Below are 14,431 nucleotides of genomic sequence, written 5' to 3'. Positions count from 1 at the left end.
GAGAGAGATCATTGCTTATTACGTGATTCAACATTTCCCCCTCTCACACACGCAAACACACACACAGCAGTCCACTACTTGCCCCAGATGTTTGCAATATTGCAAATTGGCATCTTAGGCTACGTTCAGACTGCAGGCTAATGTGACCCAAATCTGATTTTTTTGCTCACATCTTATATTTTTATGACAGTGTGAACTGGCCAAGTCACATGGAATCTGATCTTTTCCAGTTCTGAATTGGGCCACTTCCATATGTGGTCCAAATCCGATACAGGTGCAGGTCACTTTCAGGCCGCGGACAGTTCACACTGGAGTCGGATATGGGCCACATTTAAGCAATAATGTGAACTGTCAAACAAATCGGATCTGGGGAAAAAATCGGAATTGAGCATTAAGGCCTGCAGTCTGAACAACAAAAGCTACAACAGTTAACGTGAATCACAGATGCACCTAGCTAAGCAAACTAGCTAGCTCCGCATTAGCTGAACCGTCTTGTCCAAATATGGTCATGTCCGGTCCGGCTGGTTGCAAAAACTCAACATAGCGGCGCCCTATCGGCCAAACTCGAGGCTTCAAAACCGCAGTCCACAAACCAATTGGTGACGTCACGATGACTACGTCCACTTCTTTTATACAGTCTATGGTTGTAGAATAAAGCTGTGAGTTTTGATTAAAAGCTTTCGTTTTTGTCTTCTGCGGATAAGTAGGCTATTGGAGGCACTACCAGGCCACAACATGACCTCACTATAAGTTCAATAAACTATATTTTAAGATGTTCATGCATCATTTTCAAAACAACAGTATGAATCGTTTCTTCATTTCAACGTGGAGATCTATCAGGTTTACCTCTGTTAATGTAGATTAATGATGTAAAGAGGAAGGAAGGGCAGCTTTTAACACGTCCTGTGTCACACTGTGTGCGACTCAGAGCTCTCTCTGAGTTTTGGTTATTTGGTCTGATCTGTTGTTTAGCCTTGTTCATTATTTTATTCATCTGCATGTTTTAGTTTACATTACATTACTTGTCTTAGTGATTTCTCTTGGTCTGTGTACTTCTGTGTTGTTATGTGTGTTCCCCCTAAGTAATATGCCTGCCTGCCTGTCTCTGTTTTCCCTGTTGTCTGCCTGCCTGCCTCGTCAGCCTCTCTCTCACCTGTGTTGCTCCCACCCTGCTCGTTAGTCCCTGTTGTATATGTTTTTCTGTCGGGATAAACTGTACCACGAAGCTGGTTATCAACTCGGTAACTCATCCCAGGGTTTCCCAATTCAGCCGTGAGCGCGTTCACATACAAGAGGCGGTGTTAGCAGCAGATGACCAATAACAAACGTGAAAAAGTCCACTGGCATCAGAGCGTCATATTTTACAAACGAGCAAACTGTAACATACAGAAATATGACATAGGCCGAGTCTAGCACAGCTGCAGCTGACACTTGCAGGGAGACAGAAATTCGCCGACAGTGTGAATGTTTAAATGAACAGGCGCAGTCTATAATAATGCGTTGATTTGATGTGTTCTTATGAGCTGTATGAAAATATCAGCCTTATTCTTTCAGCTCGGCTGTGTCAGCGTTTCTACATTAAAAGGCATGGGCACTGAATAAGTGGTCGTTCCACCTCAATTTAAAAAACTTGTCCTCACTTTAAAAAATGAGATTAATTTATTTAACACACTCAAAAGTGTTCCAAACATTGTTCTAAATTAACTCCATACTGCAATGAAATGAAAAATCCATTAATGCCATAAAATGTGCTCAAATAGGGGTTGAAAGACTGAATCTCAACATTTAGGCTGCTGAAAACTCCCCTCAATACCACAGTGCAAAACGTGGGGCAGAACATGACTACAGTCTCTGTGGTAGGCCTATAAGAAAGCTACAGTCTACTAACCTAAAATAGATAGCCTACGTTCATATTAAATTTTAGTATTTCAACATCCCTACCAAACTGCTCATAATATTCAACCTTACATAAGAAAAATGAAACGCATTTATGTTAACGGCTGCGACATGCTGTGTGAAACGGACTGGGAGCAAATAAAAATTATTAAACACATTTCAAAGTAAGTAGGCTTACTGTAAAAACCTGTACACTGTTAGAAATTACCAGCATTTCACAATAATTAAAAGTATTATTTTACAGTAACTTGTTGTAAATGAGTTTCCCTGTAATATCCCGATGAATACCTGTAAAAACTACAGTATCCTTGGATTTTACAGCATTTAACTCTTATTTTATAGTAAAATCTTGCAATCTAAAACCTGCTGTTATATCACAACAAGGTCTGTAATATCACAGCAACACAGTGAAAAAATTAAGGATTTCACAGCATTAAACAGTATTATTACAGTGTGCCCTTGGAAGTCACATGACATAACTGAACTGTTTTGAACTGAAGGCTCCGTCGTGTCCCTCTTCTATTCCGGGCTGAATGGAGAAGGTGAGCAGCATGCATGTTTGCAGCACTTACACCCATGTTATTTTAATATGATAATAATATTTACTTTCAAATAAATGTTTATCGCATGACTCAGTTCACATTTTGTTAGCAAGTGCCCGGAATTGTTGAAAGTTCTCTCACAGCATTTGCTAATAGTAGTAATGTTAGTAATGAGGAGAGTTTCGCTACAGTTTTTCATGTCACTATCCCCGTTTAGACAAATCTGGTGTTTGTAAAGTTTATAAAACCAATGATGGGACAAACATTACTATTTATGTGTGCACATTTCTGTAATTAGTCAAGGTTATCATAGATTAGCATTGCTAACTGTTAGCTGTTTAACTTTAATAACTTAGTGATTCAAACGGTGATTCACCGTCAAAAAAAGAAAGTGATTCAAACAACACAAAATCACTCTCCAGAACTTTCTCATTCACGGTTCCATGCTCATCTGGAATGCACAATCCAGGTCCATGAAAAAATATTTTTCCAGCGGATATCCTAGTTACAACATGACTGAGCTAACTGGAGTAAGTTAGTCTCATGTCGTGTTCGACAACGGGATATGAATGAATAATAATTGTAAAAGTTGTAAATGCACTTTACATTGAGTGAGCAATCTCAAAGTGCTACAGTAAAAAAACACTATAGATATACCACTATCATTTTTGACATACGGCTAAAATTAATTGAAAATCAATTATCATAATCTGCATTCAAACTGAAATTCTTATTGTTGGTTGCCTTTGTGTAATTTCTCCTTTTTCTTTTCTTTTCTTTCCAGGTCATCCTGTTCAGTGTCAGGCTAAGAGTGAGGAGAATTAGATATGGTAGGTGACTAGATGATATGCATCCACAATGTTCAACTGTAAATTCGTTGGCTGTGAGCATGTGTCTGAGAATGTGTGTAACTATGTTCAGCACACAAAACTGCATAGCAATGCCCCCAATTATCACTACCAGTGTGGGGTGCCTGACTGCTCACGGAGGTACAGAAAATACACGGGACTGCAAATTCATATGTATAGGCAGCATAGGTCCTACCTGCAGGCTGCTGGGCCTATACTGCCTGACACATCAGCTCTTACACCCTTGAAATGTCTGCTTGAGGCTTGTGCATTTAAGTGTGACACTTTGGCCTCTCTTATTAAACATTTGAAGACGCACATAAGGGGAGGAATGGTAACTAGATGTCCATTTAGAGGTTGTGATTGTACGTTCACACACGTGATGACTTTTGCTTCAGATATTTCCAGAAAACATAGATGTGCATCATGTGCAGTATTCAGAGTCTGCCGAGGAACACGCAGCACCTGAAAGTATTTTCACGTGCTGCGTAATATTACTGCGCCCATGGTACGTTTGCAACGTTCCTTGATTATTACGCCAGAATGAGAGTATAGTTCCATGTCAAATCAGCCTAGAAAATTGCCATGTTTCATTTTCCGCTAGTTTTATTGCACGTTCTAACTTGAGAAGAGACAACTTTTAAATAGGAAAAATTCCGGAAATCTTAGTCATGTTGAGGGTGAGATGCTAATGGTCTAATCCGATCCAATGATCTATGCTAGACTGGAGCTATATGTGGTATTGCTTAATTCCCCAAATGGTGGAATATCCCTTTAATTAGTTTGATAAAATGCACCTGTGTTTACAAAACTATTACACTGTAACATAACTTCTGTGGGATGGGTCTATTTAAACAGTCACAACAGGGAATTGAACTGCTGACCCTTCAGTCATGAGACGACTTGCTCCAACTTCTGAGCTATAACCGTCCCCAATAGTATTGTTACCCTGTGATGCCCACTCCTAGGTGTGTCAGGTGGGGCCCAGCAGATTGGCCAGAGGGGGAGACCGAGGCAACGTTGGAGAATATGAAGAGGGATCTGCTGAACATCTACTCAGGCATGCCATCTACTCTCTTTTTGGGTAATTTTGTTAGACTTTAGTAATTGGTCAAGATCTGAACACTGTGTGTGTTGGGCGGCTACAAGACCAAATTGTTACTTGGGTACTAACAATACATTTGTATGTCTATATACACAGAGGAAGGAATGAGTGTGGCAGGGAGAGCAGAACCAATGATGGAAAAGACATACGTCATCCTGCGGAAATACCTTAACAAAGTGCCTGCTCCAGCGATGTCTGAGATCAAACAGGAATGGCCATTTCTCTACTCTCAGAAATGTCTATTGTCACACTTTGGCCTCCTGACGGACGTCGATGTCCTTCAGAAGCTACAGGAGGCAATTAGTCGACGAGGACAGACCATCCTGGATTACTGTGCAACACTGGACAACCCCAAGATCCGTGATGTTCTGGCCTGCTAGGATCCAGACTCTGACAAGGCTGCCTGCATCCTGCTGCTCCTAATGTTGTACTTCAAAGAGCCGAAAGAGAGTCTGATGCTTGAAGTTGATGTAAGATTTTTTTATTCAAATATTTAAAATGCAAAATGTGTGATTACATTATCAACATTTACCTTGCATGATTTACTACCTCTGACCAATGAACAATATTTATCCTTTATCCTAAATCCATGCTATTGTGTGTTAACTATACTACAGCCATGTGCCACTGCTGTGGACGTCAATACTGCAGAACTCCCCAGCACCCCCTGCTTGATCATTCAAGGTAATGGTACTTTGATCTAGTATCGACATTTATCGACAACTCATTATTTTCTTTTCATTCTAGAAATCTACATGACCACAATAAATAATAATAATTATGATTATAATAAGAATTACATTTGTTTAGCCCTTTGTGTCTTAAGCAGATCGCAAAGTGCTCATAACACATAATGTTGTACAGTGGGGGAAATAAGTATTTGACCCCTTGCTGATTTTGCAGGTTTGCCCACTTACAAAGAATGCAACGATCTATAATTTTAATCATATGTACATTCTAACAGTGAAAGACAGAATCCCAAAGAAAATTCCAGAAAATCACATCATATGAATTTATTAAAATTGATAACCATCTGATGAGGAAAAACAAGTATTTGACCCCTGGACAAACAGCATGTTAATATTTTGTAGAAAAGCCATTATTGGCCAGCACAGATGTCAAACGGTTTTTATAGTTGGTGACAAGGTTTGTGCACATTTCTGCAGGGATGTTGGCCCACTCCTCCCTGCAGACAGCCTCCAAATCATTCAGGTTCCGAGGTTGTCGCCTGGCAACTCGAATTTTAAGCTCCCTCCAAAGATTTTCAATTGGATTCAGGTCTGGAGACTGGCTAGGCCACTCCAGAACCTTGATGTGCTTCTTCTTCAGCCACTCTTTTGTTGCTTTGGCGGTGTGCTTAGGGTCGTTGTCGTGCTGAAACACCCATCTCGACCCATCTTCAGCTCTCTCACTGAGGGAAGGAGATGTTGGTCCAGAATTCCACGATACATGGCCCCGTCCATCCTCCCCTCAATACGATGGAGTTGTCCCGTCCCCTTGGCTGAAAAGCACCCCCAAAGCATGATGTTGCCACCACCATGCTTGACGGTGGGGATGGTGTTCTTTGGGTTGTACTCGGTGTTCTTTGCCCTCCAAACACGACGAGTTGAGTTGAGGCCAAAAAGTTCTATTTTGGTCTCATCTGACCACATCACCTTCTTCCAGGCCTCTTCTGAGTCGTCCAGGTGGTGAATGGCGAACTTCATGCGGGCCTGTACATGTTTCTTCTTGAGCAGGGGGACCTTGCGTGCGCTGCAGGATTTCAATCCATGACGGCGTAGTGTGTTACCAACCGTTTCTTTTGTAACTGTGGTCCCAGCTGCCTTCAGTTGATTCATCAGTTCCCCCCTTGTGGTTTTGGGATGATTCCTCACCGTTCGCATGATCAGGGACACCCCACGAGGCGAGATCTTGTGTGGAGGCCCAGACCGAGGGAGGTTGGCGGTGGTGTGGTGCTTCTTCCATTTCCTGATAACTGCACCGACAGTTGATCTTTTCTCTCCAAGTTGCTTTCCGATTCTCTTGTAGCCCATCCCAGCCTTGTGCAGATCAACAATCTTGTCCCTGATGTCCGTAGAAAGCTCTTTGGTCTTGCCCATGGTGCTGATGTTGGATGCTGGTTGTTTGGGTGTTGACAGGTGTTTTTTATACAGGTAACGAGGTGAGGCAGGTGTATTTGATGTAGATAATTGGTTGGGATGGGGCTGTGTCTTAAAGAAAGACTAACTGGCTTGTAGGAGCCAGAATACTTGCTGTTTGGTAGGGGGTCATATACTTGTTTTTCCTCATCAGATGGTTATCAATTTTTATAAATTCATATGATGTGATTTTCTGGAATTTTCTTTGGGATTCTGTCTTTCACTGTTAGAATGTACATATGATTAAAATTGTAGATTGTTGCATTGTTTGTAAGTGGGCAAACCTGCAAAATCAGCAAGGGGTCAAATACTTATTTCCCCCACTGTATCTGTTCATATCAGGTGACATGATGAAGCCCTCTGGATGGCTTATATCCATCGAGGGACATGTCGTGATGGGCCCACACCCTATCTTTTTACACGGAGTAGCTGCTTTCTTCAGCAGCTATTACGTCTTCAACCTTGAGTATCCTGCCTCTGGATCGTCAACGCTGGAATTCATTCAAAGGTATTTTATAAAGATCACATTTAATCTTGTAATTCACATTATAGTACAGGCTTCTTGAGGTCTAAAATGCTGACAAACGAGGTACCTGAGGCTAGCCTGGTAAGACCATCCTGATCTTGCAAACTCATTCAATTTCGCTCTGCAGATCAGTCTGGTTTTCTACACGTTATGCTGACAAATACCTGCTGGTCCAATCACAGTTATTTATTTTGTTTTGGGGCAGGCTATGTGATGATGATTTCAAAACGTCTATTGCGAAATGCGAATGTATTGAATGAAGTAGATGAAATTTTCTTTAAAAGCAGAACAAAATGCTCTCAGGCCCTTAATTGAAAAGGATGTGTTTGTCATACTTGCAACAGGTTTTGGTTTTAATTTACCAACTGGCCAATTGCGTGAAGATGCATTTCAGTGGCGGCGCACGTTGATATGGCCTCTCATAGTAGAAAATCAACCACTTTGCCTCAGGGAAACCTAACCTGAGGCACCTTGGCTAAATTATGGTGAGAGTACGATCTAACAAGTTTGGATTTTAAATCTATTAGGGTTTGATGTGGGGAAAAAGCACAGCAAAAAGCGCACCTTGATAAATGCTGTCTGCAATACATACTGTAAGTCTATTTAAAACTGAAACTATCTTTGCTTATTAACAGGTGCTTCCTGGGCATCAATCCTGAAAGAGGCTCAAAGACCAAGAAGCGGACAACAATGAACCCTCATGTGAGCACCCTTTTGAGGAAACTTATTGACTTTGAGTGGGCATCATAGTTTTTGTTTTTTGCAGCGGTAGTTGTCAGGCTCAGTTTTGAGTAGCCTTGTTCTTTTTGTAATTTTTCAAGACAACTTTGCACTACAAGATTTTTACACAATGCTGTTGCATGTGGACTCATTATAATGTTTGAGACTGAGAGGGGCGCCTCACCCCTTTAAGACATTCCTTCATCGCTCTCTCCCTTGCTCTCTTATATTGCCATGAAGGCCTCATTCCCATCCTGTCCATTACTGTTATTGTGACACAGCTAGTTGAATAGTTGAATTGTGAAACAGGTAGTTGAATTACAAGTTTGCACAATTTCTCTGCATTTTCTGCATTTTAAGATGGCTTTTATGACTAGAAAGTTGAATTTCTTGAACACTTGAAGTTCTTGGCATCTGCTGCACATTGAAAAATATTTATTTGTTAATAAATATGCCATTGGGCTAACATTGAATTTACCTCAGAGTTGTTTGTTGGGGGGAGGGGGTTAATTGTACAATGATTGCAAATTCACAGTAAATGGATGCTTCATCTGCATTACTTTTACAGTACGTTACTGGACAATTTTAGCATGACTTCCACAGTATACATTGTAAATTCACAGTAAATTATTGTCAACATGTACATTACTTTCACAGTACACACTGTAAAAGTACAGGGCCTTGTTGTAATGATGTACAGCAAAAGATTGTAATTCCCCAGTAATGTACTGTAATATCACAATAATTCCTTTGTCATTGAAGCTGTGAAGTTAAAGTATACAGTTGTGCTTTTACAACAATGCATTGTTATATCACAGATATAAAATTACAGTAAATTGCTGTGAGTATATTTCACAGTATATTGCTGTAATCCTTACTGTGAAAATCATGCAAAATTTATCCAATTATTTATTGTAAATTCACAACGAAAAATTTTGCAGTGTAGGCAACAATAGCCTAAGGCTTTTAATCAGTCCCCATAGTCTCTTTTAAGCAGCCTATTGGCTGAAACAGTCTGTGGGATTTCCTACAGATGGTGATGTCATGTTCCAAGAGAGCTGATTGGTCAGTAGGCAGCGTTTTCATAGAGCTGATCTCCTATCTGGAAGTATCTATCCTATCTTGGAGTGTTCCGCCTGTCTCTGTGTTGCCTGATCCTCTGTTTGGACGTTTTATACCCGAACTGCATGTAGGCCTGAGTTTTTGTGTTTTTTGGATTGAACTTGTGCTCCTTCAGTGAACTCTCCAGTGTCTTGCTTTTGGGCTCTCTCCTGTTTTCACTTCCTCAAACTCGTGACATCCTGTTTGTTTCATGTTGTTTGTTTTTCATGTGTGCTTATAAACAATGTTCAGCTTAGCTCTCTTAACACTATGGAAAACAAATGTTTATACAATAGACTCAAGATCATACTGTATGGACTGGTGCTGTAAAGAAATTGGATTTGGCTTGTAGTATAAAGTTTAAAAAAAGCAGTGATTAAAATATGTTGTTTTTTTTAACCCCTCAAATAGTCTTCAAGAAAAGTGTTAAGAGGCACTACAAGGTCACAAAATGACCGTAACTATAATTCCAATAAATTGTATTTTAAAGAGTTCAGTTTCCTGTCTTCATTTCAACAATGCATATTAATGATGTGAAGAGGAAGAAAGTCAGGGCAGCTTTTAACACATCAGTGTCTGTTTTAAGACACATGTGTACAAAGCACAGAGACAAACTGTCTTTAAAGACAGCGTCCTCCCTTTTTCATTAGTTTATTAGTTTGTTTATTGTGACTAACTGACAAGCAGGATTTCTCATGTATCTGATCTACCTGCTGATTTAACCGACGTGAGGAGCAGCTATGAGTTTAACAGCAGCAGCGAGTGGATTTGTTGTCTTCCTTCTCTCTGTACAAGGTACTGTACATCTTTATGTTGTGTTGGCACACTTCAGAAAAAAAGGAAGGTGGGTTTGTTAGTAAATAAGATCGGATGTGTGATGTTATGAGGGATGTACTGGGACTGTGGGACTTTGAGACAGAGAGGCCTTTTATGCGAGTGCCATGTGGGGGCGCTGAGAAGGTTCTTTGCAGTTATATTAATAAATAGTGCTGTACTTGTGTACGGTCAACTTCATTATGATGAAGACCTTCAAGAAACTTTTTTAGGACACATGCATCTTAAGTTTGTATAAGCAAGGCACCACTGCACTGAACAAGACCAGATCCAGCTGTCACGGTCTTGAGTTTTATGTGGCATTTTTCTGTTATTTTGTTAATGTCCATTCCTGTTTTACTCTTTGCCTCTGTGTTCTTGCTTAGGTTTGGTTAGTTGATCATTGCTTCCTTATTCTCTGTTGTATTTGGTTTCACATGTCCTTGTGTATTGTCGCTAGCTTTACTTCCTGTTTTATTTTGTAGTGATCAGTTTCATGTGTTTTTGTCTGGCGTTGTTTCCTTTCTGTTTGATTGCTTATGTGCCTCACCTGTGTTAATTGTCGTGTGTGTGTGTGTGTGTGTGTGTGTGTATTGCCCTCAGTTCTGTTTAATCCTCGTGGTGTCATCGTCTTATGTTGAGTGTTCTGCCTTGTATTCTGTTTCCTTGGATTTTTGGATTATTCCCTTGTGTTGGATTCCCTTGCTTTTTGTTAGATATAATCCGTGTTTGGACTTTGTACCCAGCCTTGTTGGAATTACCCTTTTGTTTTGGACTTTCGCCTTGAAATAAGTAGTAAGCCTGTTTTGTTTGGACTAAATAAATCTTTATTTGAACTGCAACCCCCTCATCAGTGTCTGCAACTTGGGTCCACACCTCTGTTCCTGTACTACTGCACTGAGCCTTTTCCGACACTAGCAAGCCTGAGTCAGTTAGAGTGCTAAAATAGTTAAATATTATATATCAAAAACTATCCCTGGCTCAGATCCCATGTACTGGACCCTGACACTGCTTGTAGTGATTGTACAGCTACATATGCATGAGAAGAACATCAGTAATAAATATTACCAACAATAAAAATATGTTTTCTAATTTTATCTATGGAGGATTGCCTAGGATTGCCTGAAGGTAAGTTAGCTGACTAACACACTGTGGTAACGGTAACTTTGCACCAAGTGCTGTAGTTATGTTAGCCCTAACATACTACAAAAATACTACATTGCTTCTAAAGGAGCTAACAAGAATTCACAGCGAATGGCATTTTGAAATGAAAAGAATTAAAAACTGTCACAGATTGTTTTTGAAACCGTAATTATTGGTAGTGATCAACAGCCGAGAACACTGTAAAACTGTAGACTGTGAAAGGCTGTTATAAACTTATTATAACTCCTTCATGGCCCTTGAGCTATATTACCTGACTGAAATCATCATCATAGCACTGTGTCAATGCAGTGGTCCATATCCCAGGTAAAAACTGTATTCTATTTACCATATAGCCAGTTGTCCTGCTTAAAACAAGTAATTGATTCATTATGTTTTTCTGTGAAGGCCCAAGTTGAAAATTCTGCATTAATCTACATACATTTGTATGTGTATGTGTTTGTATGCCTGCAGGTGTTAGGGTTAGTGAGTTCCATCGCAGAAAAAATGCAGAACCTATGCAAACTATTCTACTGCGAGCTTGACAATACACAACATAAGTGATTGCCCTGTACAGGCAGAAGGTCTCACAGACAGGCAAGACAGCAGAGGCACTGCGGAGATCCAAAGGATTTATGACCTCCAGCTGAGTTTAACATTAACTTTGCCACAGGATGTATGGTGTAGCACCACAGGATGTATGGTATAGTACCACAGGAGGTATGGTAAAGTACCATTGAAAGCCTGGAAGGTGAGAGATTTCAGTAGCTGGGGCCATCTGTACTTGTCTCTGGGTGAGAGTGTTCTGATCATATTTCCAAGTTTGCAAACTGATCTGAGTGCACTCTCTCTGAAAAGCCATAAACACAGAAGAAACTGATCCAGAGTTCCAGAGCATGAGCGGCAGCCTTTGCTGACTGGTTGGGACAGAGAGATGCTTGGGCCAGTTTAGTGAAATGGTCAGTCACTCATCACAAGACTTGTTGGATAAGTCTTTGGCTAAGCAGAAGTCAATGCAAACCAACTCAAAAGGTCTGGAGCTCTTAACACTCTTGAGCAGCGCTCTAGCCTTAGATGCAGGAGACTTGCTGACCACACAACGCTGACAGCGCCCATTCCATGGCAGTAGAGCCTTAGACTCGTCAGATGGATCGTTCTTCTTTGCCCCTGGTGACCTGCCTATTCATGTACGCCAGAGTTCACTAATAGGCGGACCGTCCGCCATCCTCTCCGGACCCCCGACCTACATCCGATCTATTATTGAGAATTACTGCCTCGTGACTGTGCATTAATATTTTAACCCGCACAGCTTTTCTAGTATTTACAGTACTGGTTTAGCGGCACAGGAAACTCACAGACCAACCACACACACACACACACACACACACACACACACACAGAGGAGAAGAGAGAGAAAAGAGACTTCACTTGGCATTTAACCAAGAATGTACAGATACTTAAATATACATACTTCCCACAGGAAGTTCAAAACCTGAATATCGCATTAGTGATTTTTGGGTAATTTTGATTGGTAGCCTATTATTATTTTTATTGTTGTTATGGACAAGCAAGGTTATCTATTTAATTTTTTTCTTGTTTCAAACTGTTACTTAGTATTGGGGAAATTGTATCACATCCTCCTCATCCTAATTAGGTCATCCTCATGGGTAGTGTTAGCCTATATGGGGAAAGACTACAGCTTGTGAATTTTTTTATATTTGAATGAGAAAGGAGGAGTGAAATAGTTTAGTGACCAAATAAGTTGTGAGAAACGAATTTTTCAGGTGTGTTGAAAGTATACAATGGAAATATATTTTGATAACCTTCAATGAATAAACTGAGTTGAAAGATCTCTGCAAGAGCTTTTTCCTTTACATTTACTCATTTGGCAGACGCTTTTATCCAAAGCGACTTACATTTGAGGAACAACATGCACTGACTGAGAGACGGCAGCAACCTGGTCTGAAAAGGACAGCTGGTCATCAATTATGACACCCAAGTTTCTCACCACCTTGGTTGGAGTGATGGTTGAGGAGCCAGTTTGTAGTTTGATGTTATGGTGGATAGATTGCTTGGCTGGAATTATCAAGAGTTCAGTCTTAGAGAGGTTTAGTTGAAGGTGGAAAGCCTTCATCCATGCAGTCTGTGATCCGCACCAAGACGGTGGGGTCATCTGGCGGGAAGGATAGGTAGAGTTGCGTATCGTCTGCGTAGCAGTGGTAAGAGAAGCCGTGCGAGCGAATGATCGGCCCCAGTGAGGTGGTGTAAATTGAGAAGAAAAGGGGCCCTAGCACTGAGCTTTGGGGTACCCCTGTGGAGAGGCAGTGGTAGGATGATTGGTGAGTTGCAAACCTCCTCCAAAAATGACAGTAACAAGTCTAAAACAATTAAAGAGTCTGTTTAAAAAAAGCGTTTAATTGATGTGATGGAACGCAGAGAGAGATCAGTGACATGTGATGTGAATAGCAAATGAAAATGTAAAGTGTTAAATGATACCAGAAGATGAAACCAACAGAAAGCCAAGCTTGTGGTGATAGCGGAGCCTGATTCCACTGTCAATCTCACAGTCGAAGCTTCACAGCAAAATGAGGATCATACCATTTTGGCGACGAGATGGGGGTGCTCAACGTCATGGAACATTTACATGGAACTACCAGTTTTCTCCCAAAAGTTAATATACAACATATATATATATATATATATATATATATACACACACAATATAAATTTCAACATATAATGCTGTAGATAAAGATAAAAAGAAAAAAAGCTTTTAATAAATGTTTTTAAAGTGCGTGAATAAATCCAAAATTACCCTTAAAGAAGGGGGGTCAGTGCACATGTGTTCAAGGTCACCATAAACTTGATTCTGTTGGGACATGTCATCTGGCCCTCCACTAGTCCCCTGCTCATGTGGACCACCAGGCTGAGCAGCAGGCGGGTCGGCAACGGGGGGGACAGGGCAAGTCACTACTTGATTTCCAGAAGCATGACAGCGGAAGCAAAGACATTCACACCTACAGTGAGACACAGTGTCTTGATCATCACTAGCACATATGACACAAGCACCACGATATCTCAAGCATGTCATCACGCTCAAACAGCGTGATGACATGTTTACACAACTGACCTTTATTTGAGAGCGGTCTACCATGTGCCTATGGTCGAGGACTGGGTGGGCTCTCTGTACTCTGAACATGGCTGTAAAGGACTCTTGTGGGCTGGGTGGCCTGCAAACTGTCAGATGGGCACACAGACTGATGCTGCAGGTGACGTCTTTTACGGTGATGCACATCCAGTCGTATTTGAACATCCATGGTGGTCCACTCCTCTAGTGGCTTACAGCTGAAGACTAGAGACAGCTCAGCTTCAGGACAAAGACTTCACGTGAAGGGTTGTCAAGGGTCTTACCCTGTCTCGTCAGTCCAACCACAGCAATGTTAATGGCTTTGTTAAGCCGAATCCAGCAGCAGTCTCAGCGGGGTAAGGCTTTGTGTCATAAAAGTAAGCAAGGGGCATGGAAGTGGTTACAGAGTCACTGAAGTGTTGTCTGAGAATGTCAAACACAAGTTGTGGGCCTGATTTCAACTCTACAGAAGTTT

At 40.9% G+C, this 14,431-nt stretch overlaps 1 protein-coding gene and 1 pseudogene across 1 annotated transcript in view; one reads left to right on the top strand and one right to left on the bottom strand.

Moving 5' to 3' along the window:
* LOC119898138 (B-cell receptor CD22-like) overlaps positions 1-14,431 on the bottom strand; it is a 509,835-nt gene that overhangs the window by 121,151 nt on the left and 374,253 nt on the right. The window lies entirely within an intron of this gene.
* On the top strand, positions 3,776-8,248 carry LOC119898381 (annotated as a pseudogene).

The sequence above is a fragment of the Micropterus salmoides genome, unplaced genomic scaffold (genome assembly GCF_014851395.1).
Source record: "Micropterus salmoides isolate LMB-PRFRI ecotype aquatic unplaced genomic scaffold, ASM1485139v1 Ms_hic_scaffold_1, whole genome shotgun sequence".
Taxonomy (NCBI): Eukaryota; Metazoa; Chordata; class Actinopteri; order Centrarchiformes; family Centrarchidae; genus Micropterus; species Micropterus salmoides.
This window is presented reverse-complemented; position numbering and strand designations above follow the sequence as displayed.